This window comes from Macaca fascicularis, chromosome 10 (genome assembly GCF_037993035.2).
Source record: "Macaca fascicularis isolate 582-1 chromosome 10, T2T-MFA8v1.1".
Lineage (NCBI taxonomy): Eukaryota > Metazoa > Chordata > Mammalia > Primates > Cercopithecidae > Macaca > Macaca fascicularis.
The window spans coordinates 59,108,346-59,121,452 of record NC_088384.1 but is presented as its reverse complement, the minus strand read 5'-3'; the positions used below and the strand labels follow the sequence as shown (position 1 = coordinate 59,121,452).

The window sequence follows — 13,107 nt, the reverse complement described above, 5'->3', positions numbered from 1 at the left end:
ACAGTTACTTTATTCTTTTAGATGTTATGGTAAATGTATTAGGTTGGTAATGGCAAAAACCACAATTACATTTGCACCAACCTCATACTTAGGAATAAATATAGTAAAGAAGGTAAAAGATTTATACAACAAAAACTGTAAAAGATTAGTGGAGGCAATTATAAAAAAGACAAATTTAAAAATACTTAGTGTTCATGGATTATAAAAATTAGTATTAAAACATTCATACTGGCCAGGCACAGTGACTCAAGCCTGTAATCTCAGCACTTTGGGAGGCTGAAGTGGGTGGATCATGAGGTCAGGAGATCGAGACCATCCTGGTATGGTGAAACCCCATCTCTGCTAAAAATACAAAAAATAGCTGCATGTGGTGCTGCATGCCAGTAATACCAGCTACTCAGAAGGCTGAGGAATGAGAATCGAATCGCTTCAACCCAGGAGGTAGAGGTTGCAGTGAGCTGAGATTATACCACTGCACTCCAGCCTAGTGATAGAGTGAGACTCCATTTTGAAAAAACAAAACCAAAAAACCATTCATACTGCTCAAATTGGTGTATATATTTAAAGCAACTTTTATCAGAATTTCAATAGTATTTTCAACACAAATTTTAAAAAATCCGGTTTGTATGGAATTATAAAAGATCTCAAATAAAGCTATTTTGAGCAAGAGGGACAAAGCTAGAAGCAGTATGCTGTCTAATTTCAAGCTATATAGCAAAGCTGTAGTCATCAAAACTGCAAAATGTTGGCATAAACACAAACACATAAGCCAATGCAACAGAATAGAGAACTCAGATATATATAAAATATATCCATCGTATACAGTCAATAAATTTTCAACAAAGGCATATAAGCACACAACGGTGAAAGAATAAACTCTTCAATAAATGGTGATGGGAAAACGGGATATCCATATGCAAAAACAAATTGCACCCAACCTTTACAGCATACATACAATTAATTTAAAATGTATTAAAGACTTAAACATTGGACTTGAAACCATAAATCTTCTAGAAGACAACACTGAGCAAAATTCTGGCATTGTTCCTAAGCAACATATTTTTTTGTATTTGACACCAAAAGCGCAGGGAAAAAAAAAAAAAATGGGACTACATCAAGCTAAAAAGTTTCTACTGCATAGCGAAAAACTGTCTGTGACATTAAAAGGCTATCTACAGAATTGGAGAAAAATACCTGTATGCCAAGTATCAGATAAAGGATTAGTGTTCAAAATCAGCAAGAAACTCATACACCTTAACCCCCCAAAGTAAAAATAGTGGAAAGTAACACATTCTTTTAAAACATGGCCAAAAAACTAGTTTTTTAAAGAAGCCATTAGTAATTCTAAGAAAAATGCAAATCAAAACCACAATGAGTTAGCATTCAAACACATATTAAGGTGATATTTATCAAAAATTCAAAAGAAAGCAAGTGTTACTAAGAATATAGAGAAAAGGAACCTTTGTACACACTCACTGGGAGTGTAAATTGGTAAAGCCATTATGGAAAACGGCATGCAGGCTCATCAAATAATTAAAAATAAAACTATCATGTGATTCAACAATCTCACGTCTAAGTAAATATCCAAAGAACAATAAAAATCACTATCTTGAAGAGGTATTTTCACTCCTATGTTTATTGAAGCATTATTAACTATAGATAAGGGGCCGGGTGCGATGGCTCACGTCTGTAATCCCAGCACTTTGGGAGGTCAAGGTGTGTGGGTCATGAGGTCAGGAGTTCCAGACCAGCCTGGCCAATATGGTGAAATCCCGTCTCTACTCAAAATACAAAAATTAGGTGGGTGATAGCAGGCACCTGTAGCACCACCTACTTGGGAGGCTGAGGCAGGAGAATTGCTTGAACCTGGGAGGTGGAGGTTGCAGTGAGCCTAGATTGTGCCACTGCACTCCAGCCTGGGCAACAGAGTGAAACTCTGTAAGCTAGGTAACATAGCAAGACCATGTTCCTACAAATTAGCTAGGCATGGTGGTGTATCACTGTGGTCCTTGCTACTTTGGAGGCTGAGGTGGGAGAGTAATTTATACCCAGAGTCTTAGAGGTTACAGTGAGCTATAATCATGCCACTGCACTCCAGCACGTCGTTACATCTAACAACAAGAAAAAGGAAATTTTACATATATGTATTGTATGTATGTGCATGTGTGTGTAAGAGAGACACAATTCAGGCCTTGGAAAAAATCTTGATATTTGCAACCCCACAGATCATCTTGAGGCCATTATGCTAAGTGAAATAAGCCAAACACAGAAAGATGAACACTGCATTATCTCAATTATATGTGGAATCTAAAAAAGGGCTTGAATTGTGGTTACAGAGAATAGAATGGTAGTGACCAAGGGCTGTGGCTTGGGGAAATGAGATAATGGCCAAATGGTACAAACCTGTTTTATAAGATGAATGAGTCCTGGAGACCTAATGTACAGCATGGAGGCTACAGCTACTGTATAGGTAAATTTTATTAATAAAGAAGATCTCACATATTCTTATCACAGCAACAGTAACTATGGGAAGTGATGAATATGTTATTTAGCTTGACTGTGGTAATCATTTTATGTATATTTACATATACATAAACATCACATTGTATACCTTAAATATATACAATTTTTACGTGAATTATACCTCATGTGGGAAAATATTGTTTAACCATACAATATCTAATTACATGTAAATATTTAAAACCCTTTAAAATAAATTCTAGGTTAAAATGTAAAATCCAAATTGACATATTTCTGGTCAGGGAAGTTCTAACGAACAAGTATAGTATAAAAGCTAAAATTCTTGTAAATTTGTTTGAGTTCTTTGTAGGTTCTGGATATTAGCCCTTTGTCAGATGAGTAGATTGGAAAATTTTTCTCCCATTCTAAATGTGGCACATATACACCATGGAATACTATGCAGCCATAAAAAAGGATGAGTTCGTGTCCTTTGTAGGGACATGGATACAGCTGGAAACCATCACTCTCAGCAAACTATCGGAAGAACAGAAAACCAAACACCGCATGTTCTCACTCACAGGTGGGAATTGAACAATGAGATCACTTGGACACAGGAAGGGGAACATCACACACCGGGGCTTATTGTGGGGAGGGGGGAGAGGGGAGGAACAGCATTAGCAGATATACCTAATGTAAATGACGAGTTAATGGGTGCAGCACACCAACATGGCACATGTATACATATGTAACAAACTTGCACATTGTGCACATGTACCCTAGAACTTAAAGTATAATAATAATAATAAAAAGCTAAAATTGGATATTTAGCTAAAGTATCTTTCATAAAGAAGAGTAAATTAAAATATTTTCAAAAGTCAAAACATTGAGAAATTTTATTACCAATAGAAGATTGTTAAGAGTATACTTCAAGGCAGGGTGCTGTGGCTTATGTCTGTAATCACAGCACTTTGGGAGGCTGAGGCAGACGGATCATGAGGTCAGGAGTTCAAGACCAGCCTGACCAACATGGTGAACTCCCGCCTCTACTAAAAATACAAAAATTAACCGGGTGTGGTGGTGTGTGCCTGTAATCCCAGCTGCTCAGGAAGCTGAGGCAGGAGAATCGCTTGAACCCAGGAGGTGGAGGTTGCAGTGAGCTGAGATTGCACCACTGCCCTCCAGCCTCAGCTACAGAGTGAAACTGTCTCAAAAAAAAAAAGAATATACTTCGAGAGAAACATTTTCTGCTACCAAGATAAACTGAAAATAAAAATGTAAGAAATGTCAACCCATGGTAGACCATTGAATTAAAGAAATTACATGGTCCTTGGATGCATCAGTTTAAAGCATATAAATGTAATAAAAGTGTGATTCCATGCATTTTATTAAATAAGAGAAAAAGAACTCCAGGGCTACTTGAACAATTTAACTATAGGAGATGACTATTTTCTGGAAATGTTTTCCATCGTCAACTTTTTAAAGCTTTGTAGCACTTTGCATATTTTAGAGAATGACAACTATCTTTTTATCAGAGCTGATTTGTACCAGTGTAACCACAGTGGCATAGACATTGCCCATAAGGTTCTACATACTCAGGATGACTGGGTTACACGTCCACAGCAGGGTTGAAGAAGATGAGATGGTGAGTTCCACCCAGCACATGACCCGAAAGTAGCTCACTAACAGCGGGATGGTCTGAGTGGCCCTTTTCTCTGGGACGGCTCATGGAGAGAAGCTGGTGCTCTGAAGGTGCTGAGATTGCTTCTGATGCTTGGAGAAAAGGATCATCATGTGTGCAATTGAATGCAGTGTCATTCCTGTAATGAAAACATCCCTGGATAATGTCAAGAATAAAAAATACTTTTCACATGAAGAGCTTCGTGGGAGAAAGTGAACAGTATTTGCTGACCTTAAGTTGACTGGTCTGGGTCACATTAGAAGAAGCCACAGTGAAGAATATTATGCTACAACTGAAAGACAAATTGACGAATGAAAAAAAAAAATTAACGCTGCTAATGTTACTGTGAATTTGTGTTGAAGCCTTGCCAGACAGCAGTTGCTGGGGCTGATGATGCCGGCCTGGTGTACACTCAAGAGACAGGTGTTAACAGACACACAGGCCCATCCTCACTCTGTTTAGACAAGGACTTACATTTGAACTCATTCCCTAAGTGCAGTGATTCAAGCATATCTGGAGGCCAGGCATCCACCACAGAAGGAACACCACTACATGAATGAAGGCCGAGTTACAGCTGATGAGGTCATGGGGCTTCGATTTCTGATCCTGAAGAAATGTGAAGATGTTGAAGTAAAGGAGAAAGGTGTTGGCTAAAAGTTCAACGGCAGCTTGGGAAAACAGGTTTTTTGTTTTTTTGTTTTTGAGATGGAGTCTCGCCCTGTTGCCCAGGCTGGAGTGCAGTGGTGTGATCTCAGCTCACTGCAAGCTCCGCCTCCTGGAGTCACACCATTGTCCTGCCTCAGCCTTCTAAGTAGCTGGGACTGCAGGCACCCACCACCATGCCCAGTTAAGTTTTTGTGTTTTTAGTAGAGACAAGATTTCACCTTGTTAGTCAGGATGGTCTTGATCTTCTGAGCTCGTGATCTGCCTACCTCAGCCTCCCAAAGTGCTGGAATTACAGGTATGACCCACTGTGCCTGGCTAAGAAAAGGTATTTTTAAGCATAACAGAAGCATTATGCTTAAAGTATGTTCATCTTAATAACAAATGTATTCCATGTATCTGGGGGAAAAACAACAGATCTTGCATTATCAATGTTTGTTCTTTGGTGCTCCAAGTAATTACCATGATCATTTTAATTTTACCCACTCCTTGGTTAACTCTGATTATCTCATATACATTCTGGATAATTAGCCTCTTCACTCCGTTCCACATCAACCCACCGTAGCAGCTTCTCTCATTTCCACTCTTACACACCCTAGCTTATAGTAACCGCCGTTGTACTCTCTACTTCTATGAGAGCAACTTTATTAGATTTTACATATTGGTGAGAATGTGCAGTATTTTTTTTTTTAATGCCTGGCTTATTTTACTTAACGCAGTGACCTCTAGGTTCATCCCTGTTGCTGCAAAGGATGGAATTTTATCTTTTTGTGGCTGAATGCTGTTTCATTGTGTGTTTGTATATATATCATGAAATATATATAATGAAATATGATTGTGTATTTACATTATTGTGCAATATACATCTATATTACATTGTGTGTATATATACAATGAAATTTATATATGTGTATACACTCCATTTGTAAAATCAATTTATTGAAGGACACCAGATAATTCCATGTCTTTGCTATTATTTATAATACTGTGTACTAGTACAATAGTACTAGTACTTAGTACTATTGTAAATAATATTGTAATAGTACTGTGATTAACATAAGCATGCATGTGTCCTTACAGTTGAATGATTTCTATTTTGGGGGTATATACCAAATAATGGAATTGCTGGGTCAAATGGTAGTTTGGTTTTAAATTCTTTGAGAAACTCCAGAGTACTTTCCACAGTGGCTGGAAAAATTTACATTCCCTCTATCAGTGCATAAGCTTTCTCTTCACTACCCACCAGCATCTATTATTCTTTGCCTTTTTAATATGGCTACTGTGACTGATGTGAGATGGTATCTTGTGGTTTCGATTGGCATTTTTCTAATGATTGGTGATATTGAGCTTTTTAATACGCTTGTTGGATGCATGTGTGTCATCTTTGAGAAGTGTATGTGCATGTTCTTTTTTCATTTTTAATAAAGTTTGTTTTTTGCTTGGTGAATTACGATTTTTTAATAGATTCTACATATTAAACCTTTGCTGAAAAACAGTTTGCAAGATTTTATTTTATTTTTTCTCATTCTGTTGGTTGTGTGTTTACTCTGTTGGTAGTTTCTCTTGCTGTGCTGAAGCTCTTTAGCTTAATCCAGTCTCATTTGTCAACTACTTTTTGTTGTTTCAGTTGCTTTTAGAGTCTTGAAGTCTTTGGCATGGTATTTCCTAGGTTCTCTTCTAGGGCTTTTACACTTTTAGGTTTCATATTTAAGTCTTTAATCCATCTTGAGTTAATTTTTGTATACGGTATAAATGAAGTGATGCAGCTTCAATCCTCTGCATATGACTAGCCAGTTATCCCGCCACTATTTATTGAACAGGGAGTCTTTTCCTTCCTTTTTTTTTTTTTTTTTTTTTTTTTTTTTTTTTTTTTTTTGAGATGGCGTTTGACCGTTATTGCCCAGACTGGAGTGCAATGGTACTATCTCAGCTCACTGCAACCTCCTCCTCCCAGCTGCAAGTGATCAGTGATTATCCCGCCTCAGCCTCCAGAGTAGCTGAGATTACAGGCACCCTCCACCATGCCCGGCTAATTTCTGTAATTTTAGTGTAGATGGTGTTTTACCATATTATCCAGGGTGGTTTCAAACTCTTGCCCTCAGGTGATCTGCCCGCCTTGGTCTCCAGAAGCGCTGGGATTATAGGCATGAGCCACGGTGCCTGACGGGGAGTCCTTTCCTTATTGTTTGTTATTGTTAGCTTTGTGAAAAATCAGATGGTTTTAGATGTGTGGTTTTATTTCTGGGTTCTCTAGCCTGTTCCTTTGGTCTATGTGTCTATTTTTGTACCAGTATCCATAATCTTTTAGGTATTGTAGCCTTGTAGTATAGTTTGAATTTGGGTAGTATGATGACTCCAGCTTTGTTCCTTTGCATAGAATAGCTTTGAGTATTCAGGCTCTTTTATTTGGTTTCAAATACGTTTTTCATTTTTAAAAAATTCTATAAAGAAATGTTGTTGGTAGTTTGATAGGAATAACATTGAATTCAAAAGTAAATTTATTACGGTAGTATGGCCATTTTAGCAATATTGATTCTTCCTATCCATGAGCATGGAATGTATTTCTGTTTGTTTTTGTCATCTGTTTCTATTTTTTTTTTAACATTGTTAAAAAAAATTATGAACTATTAGTTCATAATTCTCATTGTAGAGATCATTTGCCTTCCTGGTTAGCTGTGTTTCCAGGTATTTTATTCTTTTGGTGGCTATTGTGAATAGAATTGTATTTTCAATTGGATGTTATTGGTGTATAGAAATGTTACTGATTTTCATACATTTATTTTGTATGCTGAAGCTTTACTGACGTTCTTTATCAGATCTAGGAGCCTTTGGGCAGAGACTGTGGGCTTTTTTAAGTATAGAATTATATCATTTGTGAAATGAAATCATTTGACTTCCACTCTTGCTATTTGGATGCCTTTTATTTCTTTCCCCTGCCTGATTGCTTTGGCTGGGACTTCCAGTATTATATTTAATAGGAGTAGTGAGGGAGGGTACCCTGGTTTTGTTCTGGTTCTCAAAAGGAATGTTTCAAGCTTTTGCTCTTTCAGTATGATGTTGACTGTGGGTTTGTTATAGATGGCTGTTACTATCTTGAGGTACGTACCTTTGTTGCCTAGTTTTTGAGGGTGTTTGACCATGCATCCCAGGAATAAAGCCTACCTGATAATGGTGGATTAGCTTTTCTGATGTGATGCTGGATTCAGTTTGAGATATATATATATATTTTTTTATATATTATATATAATGTATATATTTATTATATATATTTATTTTATATATATATTTTTGAGACAGAGTTTCACTCTTGTTGCCCAGGCTGGAGTGGAATGGTATGATCTCGGCTCACTGTAACCTGTGCCTCCCGTGTTCAAGGGATTCTCTTGTCGTAGCATCCTGAGTAGCTGGGACTACAGGCCTGTGCCACCAAGCCCAGCTAACTTTTTGTATTTTTAGTAGAAATGGGAGTTTCACCATGTTAGCTGGGCTGATCTCTAACTCCTGACCTCAGGTGATCTGCCCGCCTCTGCCTCCCAAAGTACTGGGATTACAGGCGTGAGCTACTGCGCCTAGCCCGATTGTGTGTGTGTGTGTGTGTGTGTGTGTGTGTGTGTGTGTGTGTGTGTTTGGTTCCATATCTGCTAGGTTTTTGTGTCAGAATGATGCTGGCCTGATAGAATGAGTTAGGAAGAAATCTCTTCTCCTTCTTTTGGAATAGTTTCAGTAGAACTGGTACCAGCTCTTCTTTATATGTCTGGCAGAATTTGGCTGTGAATCCATCTGGTCTGGAGTTTTTTCTGGTAAGCTTTTTATTGTTGATTCAATTTCAGAAGGCAGTATTGGTCTGTTCAGGATTTTAATTTCTTCCTGATTCAGTCTTGGGAGTATATATGTTTCCAGATATTTATCCATTTCTTCTGTTTTCTCTAGTTTGTGTGCATAAAGGTGTTCATAATAGTCTCTAATGGTTTTGTGTGGCTTTTCTGTGGCATCAGTGATAATATTTCCGTTGTCACTTTTTATCGTGTTTAGGTAGATCATCTTTTTTTCTTTAACAGCAGTCTATCAATCTTATTTATTCTTTCAGAAATAAGTTTCACTGGATTTTTGTACAGTTTTTTTTTTTAAAATCTCCATTTCATTCATATCAGCTTTGATGTTTCTTGTCTCCTAGCTTTGGGGTTGATTTGTTGTTATATTTCTGTTTCCTCTAGATACCGCCTGGTGCAGTGGCTCATGCCTGTAATCCCAGCATTTTGAGAGGCCAAGGCGGGTGGATCACCTGAGTTCAGGAGTTTGAGACCAGCCTGACCAATATGGTGAAACCCCGTCACTACTAAAAATAATTAGCTGGGCATGGTGGCACACGCCTGTAGTCTCAGCTAGGCTGAGACAGGAGAGTTGCTTGAACCTGGGAGATGAGAGAGATCCTAATGATCTGACTAGAAATCCTACAGTTATTAAAATGAGTATAAGGGAACCCTACCAGCAACTCTGCACATAAATGAGAAAACTGATCAATTCCTTAAAAACCACAAACTGCCAAAGCTCTCCCAACATATGGCGGATTATCTCAGTAGTCTTAAATGTTAAATCAGTGCAATCTGTGATTTAGAAGCTTATAAAAATAAATGTCCTGGCCCAGATGATTTCAGTAGATAATTTTTACAACAACTTTGGGAAACATTTTGGCTTTTTGCAGTTCCTTCAACAATTAAACATATGATTATGATCCAGCAATTCTATTTGCATGTACATTCTCAACAAAAAAATATATAATATATGATATCTATATACACACATACCCATATATATTTACACTTGAAGTTCTGAGCAGTTATATTTGCAGTAATCAAGACTCCAGGAAAAAGTTCAAAGCTCAGCATTTTCAGTTTCCTTAAGATGAGCTACAACTCCAGCTCCCCACCCTCACACATACACAGTGACCCCTTAGGGTTCTACTCAAAATTACATAACATTGCTTAACAGAATTTGAAAACCTGTGCTGTAGGGTAACAGGTTTATCAGCATTCACTTCTAATTTAGCAAACCATTTTGGAAACTGTTTCTTGTTTGTTTGATTTTTTAATATTTTTATTTAATGCAATAGGATTAACCGTTTAATTTTTAATTTTTATTTTATTTATTTTGAATATTTATTTATTTATTTATTTATTTATTGAGAGGGAGTCTCGCACTGTCGCCTGGGCTGGAGTGCAGTGGTGCAATCTCACCTCACTCCAACCTCTGCCTCCCGGCTTCAAACGATTCTCCTGCCTCAGCCTCCCAAGTAGCTGGGATTACAAGCACCCGCCACCATGCACAGCTAATTTTTTGTATTTTTAGTAGAGACGGAGTTTGACTGTGCTGGCCAAGCTGGTGTCAAACTCCTAACCTCGTGATCCGCCCACCTCCGCCTTCCAACGTGCTGGGATTACAGGCGTGAGCCACCGTGCTCCGCCCATCTATTTATTTTGAGATGGAATCTCTTTAGCCCAGCCTGGAGTGCAAGTAGCGTGATCTCAGCTCACTGCAACCTCTGCCTCCTGGGTTCAAGCGATTCTCCTGCCTCAGCCTCCCGAGTAACTGGGATTACAGGCACGTGCCACTAAGCCTGACTAACTTTTTTCTTATTTTTAGTAGAGACGGGGTTTCACCGTGTTAGCCAGGATGGTCTCTATCTCTTGACCTCGTGATCTGCCCGCCTTGGCCTCCCAAAGTACTGGGACTACAGGCGTGAGCCACCGTGCGAGGCCTAACAGTTTTATATAAATGTAATATTATTCCTGAATTCCTATATTATCCATTAAATTGCGTTATGAAATTTAAAATTAAATTCTTGAAACAAAGGTGAATTACTTAAGAGAAAAGCAAACTTAAAAAAAAATTTAAGACCAAGTAACTGAAAAAATTGAAAAGATGGTGGAATAAATATTTAAAAGAATACTGTGATTCTTGCAGTCAGAATCATCTTTTCTAACTAGGCTGTGTGGCAAATGGCTAGTTGTTCCACAAAATCCATTATGCATTTCTCTATTAGTAAGAGTTTTAACTGTCTGCCTGCCCAGATAATGTTCCCTAACCTCCCTGGGAGCTGGCAACACTTAACACACCTGCTGTGGGTAGATTCTGGGTCACTCAATTCAAATAAAATCGGTTTTCTTATACTTCCACTATTAGTTCCTGAGTGGGCCCTGAACAACACTGTGACAGTGACACAACTTTGACCATGTAGCAAGGATGACACAAAAAAGGAAGGCTAGGTGAAAAAAGATGAAAGAAATCATTGTCCTTGATATATTCTGTGCAGTATTGCCATCCCACCAGGCTCTTCCACCAACACCTGGGCTTAGGTAGAAGGAGGAGGCAGAGAGATCAAATGTGGAAGGAAGAGAGAGAGAGAAAGAAACGGGTAGAGTGAGGGAGTCAGAGAGAGATGGCTCCAACATGCTAGGGATGCAAAGTAAATTATGGAGAAAACAGACGTAATATTATTCAATTAATAACCATATGAGAGAAACATACTAATTTAATTATATAATTACAAAATCACAAATGTGATAGATGCATAAGAGATGTATAATGCTATAAAATCCTTTCAGTAAAGACAATTGAACTAATTAAGAAGGCAAGGAAAGTTTAACTGGGGAAATGACTATTGAGTAGAGATTTGAATGAGAAATAAGAAATGCTTGAATAATGAGAGACTGGAAGACATCTTAATTCAAAGGAAACAACATGTGCATATGTCTTCAAAATAAAATATAAGAATATAATGTGTAACTGGAGAAGAAGGTCAGGGCTAGAGAGTCCTGTAAGGCACCGTGAGGTAGAACTCTCTTCCATCCGGGTTTCTTTCAGCTGGAGCTCCTGGTGTATTTCTGGCCTTTGTTCCTTATTGTCTTAAAGCTCAGGGGACACGGAATGACTTCAACTAATTAGGAAATTTGGTGACGATAAAGGTCATGTTCAACTCTGTTCTCCCTTTTCCCTTTGGTAGTGAATCTGCCATCAAGGTTCAGACATCTCACCACTGACCTGTTCCCTAAGGTTTCCTTGAGAAGGTTTCCAGGTAGGGATTCCACCTATACCTGTGGCTTGGAGGTAGTGAAGACTGTCTATTTCAGTTCATTTAGGAGGTCTACTTGCACTCCCCCATGCCATGATTAGATTTTCTCCCCCACCTTACATTTTATGAGTAAAATAAATAGATTATTTTGAAACCTTTAATCTTATTTCTCAAATTTTTGAGAATCTAGGGGTTTAGCATAGCTAGACTTATTTATATTACACTAATAACATTATCAAGGGATCAAAAACTTTAAGTAAACTTTATTTCTCAGTCATGCAGTCTCCTGTGTTTCTGAATGACTCTCCAGAGCAGCTGGCTTTTGTGTCAACTCATATTCCAGGCTGCTTTGATTTCTTGGCAGTCCATATAAACATGTGCTTTCATTATTGCAATGACAGAAGAAGAGTACGTGGATAATCATTCATGGCTTTTAAATCCTTCTGCTGAGAAAATATGTATGTCAACTTAGGTTCACATTATCTTGACCAACACAAACCATATGGCCATTCTTATCTCCAAGGGGCATGTTCCCAGAAGCAAAATAAAATCAGTTTCCATAAAACCCCAGATATCTCAATGAGCTCCAGTGAGGTCTGCACAACCTCTGTTTTGAGTCATTTTTGCTTATCCCAATCCGGAAATCTATGATATAGCATTAGTGCCTAGAGCTAACAATATTGCACCATATAACCACGAGTCCCCAACCCCCAGACCATGGACCAGTACCATGGCCTTTAGGAACAAGGCCACACAGCAGACGTTGGGTAGTAGATGAGCAAGCAAAGGTTCATCTGTATTTACAATTGCTCCCTATCATTCACGTAACTGCTTGAGCTTCACCTCCTGTCAGATTAGCAGCGGCATTAGGTTCTTATAGGAGCGTGAACCTTACCGTCAACTGTGCATGTGAGGGATCTAGGTTGGGTCTCCTTCTGAGAATCTAATGGCTGATGATCTTTCACTGTCTCTCATCACCCCAAGATAGGACTATCTAGCTAAAGGAACGCAAGCTCAGAAAACACAAGAAGAAAATTTATTTGCCTGAAGGAAAAATAAATATGAGCAAATAAACAATTCAACCTACATATTTTAACTATAGAAAAGGTCAGAAAATTCAACAATTCCTCATGAATCTGTAACTGTTAATAATTCAAACTCTATGGGTTATCAGCAAAGGTTTTTAAGATATTGGTATTGAACTTTAAGAACAAACTATTCTTTTTCTCTTCCATCA

The 13,107-nt window shown here is 38.1% G+C and overlaps 1 long non-coding RNA gene across 1 annotated transcript in view; it reads left to right on the top strand.

Annotated features, from left to right (window-relative positions):
* LOC135965548 (uncharacterized) overlaps positions 1-12,905 on the top strand; it is a 28,806-nt gene extending 15,901 nt beyond the window's left edge. Inside the window, exon 6 of the long non-coding RNA XR_010578528.2 lies at positions 11,802-12,905. This is a non-coding gene — a long non-coding RNA (uncharacterized lncRNA). The remainder of the gene's footprint in view (positions 1-11,801) is intronic.
* The last annotated feature ends 202 nt before the right edge of the window (positions 12,906-13,107 follow it).